General features: G+C 47.0%; 1 pseudogene; it reads right to left on the bottom strand.

Moving 5' to 3' along the window:
* Nucleotides 1–451: 451 nt before the first annotated feature.
* Nucleotides 452–1,196, bottom strand: LOC142841329 (peptidyl-prolyl cis-trans isomerase A pseudogene; annotated as a pseudogene).
* Nucleotides 1,197–1,641: the final 445 nt, after the last annotated feature.

Raw genomic sequence — 1,641 nt, 5'->3', positions numbered from 1 at the left:
GTTACAGATGAGAAAGTGGAAGCCCTTCTCAAAGGCTCACACAGATAGCAAATGGCAGAGCCAGAATGCAAAAACAGGTCTGTGGAATTCCAGATGTGTTCTCTTGATGCCATGAACACAGACAACTGGGCCAGTTGCCCTTCACTGATTGCTCTTCTTCAGGGTATGCATGTGTGTGTTTGGTGAATTTTATTTTATTTTATTTTAGAGACAGGATCTCATTAGCTCAGAATGGTCTAAAACTTGCTACGTAGCCAAAGATAACTTTGAACTCTTGATCTTCCTCTTTGTTGTGTGGAGTGGCAGGGGGCTGCTTCCCGTCACCCAGCTAGCTTTACCCGAAATAATTACACGGAAACTGTATTCTTTTAAACACTGCCTGGCCCATTAGTTCCAGCCTCTTATTGGCTATATCCATGTAACACCACGAGGTACTTTACCAGGGAAAATCTTTTTTTTTTTTTTACAGTTCTTACTTAGTTTTTATTCATAATCATAAACTTAACTCTGCAATCCAGCTAGACTTGAAGGGGAATGAGGAGAATATGGAACCCAAAGAACTTCAGTGAGAGCAGAGATTACAGGGTACTGCGAGCAGATGGGGCTGGGGTGCTCTCCTGAGCTACAGAAGGAATGGTCTGGTGGGTAAGAAGCCCGCAAGTCAAAAGAATTAGAGTTGTCCACAGTCGGAAATGGTGATCTTCTTGCTGGTCTTGCCATTCCTGGACCCAAAACGCTCCATGGCTTCCACAATGTTCATGCCTTCTTTCGCCTTCCCAAAGACCACATGTTTGCCATCCAGCCACTCAGTCTTGGTGGTGCAGATAAAAAACTGGGAACCGTTTGTGTTTGGTCCAGCATTTGCCATGGACAAGATGCCAGGACCTGTATGCTTCAGGATGAAGTTCTCATCCTCAAATTTTTCTCCGTAGATGGATCTGCCGCCAGTGTCATTATGGCGTGTGAAGTCACCACCCTGGCACATGAATCCTGGAATAATCCTGTGAAAGGAAGAACCCTTATATCCAAATCCTTTCTCCCCAGTGCTCAGAGCACGAAAGTTTTCTGCTGTCTTTGGAACTTTGTCTGCAAACAGCTCGAAGGAGACGCGGCCCAAGGGCTCGCCATCGGCCGCGATGTCGAAGAACACGGTGGGGTTGACCATGACTGCAGCAAGCGGTGAGAGGGGACAGCGGCGTCTGCAAAGCGGCCACCAGGGAAAATCTTAACCTGCGTCTGTGTCCAGTGGGAGAATCATGGTGACTGCCTGACTCGGCTTCTTTCTCCCAGCATTCTGTTCTGTCTACTCTGCCTACCTATGATGGAGGAAGGTCATTGGTTAATTATAATAAAGAAACTGCTTGGCCCTCATAGGTTAAAACATAGGTGCGGGGGAGTAAACAGAACAGAATGCTGGGAGGAAGAGGAAGTGAGCTCAGAGGCCATGCTCCCCTTTCCTGGGCAGACGCGATGAAACTCTGACCCAGGATGGACGTAGGCTAGAATCTTCCCGGTAAGCGCACCTTGGGGTGCTACACACATTATTAGAAATGGGCTAGTCCAGGTGTGAGAGTTAGCCAAGAAGAGGCTAGATATAATGGGCCAAACAGTGTTTAAAAGAATACAGTTTGTGTGTTGTCA

This window comes from Microtus pennsylvanicus, chromosome X (assembly GCF_037038515.1).
Source record: "Microtus pennsylvanicus isolate mMicPen1 chromosome X, mMicPen1.hap1, whole genome shotgun sequence".
In the NCBI taxonomy this organism is placed as follows: domain Eukaryota; kingdom Metazoa; phylum Chordata; class Mammalia; order Rodentia; family Cricetidae; genus Microtus; species Microtus pennsylvanicus.
Note: the sequence above shows the minus strand (reverse complement) of the source record. Positions and strands in the feature narration are given on the sequence as shown.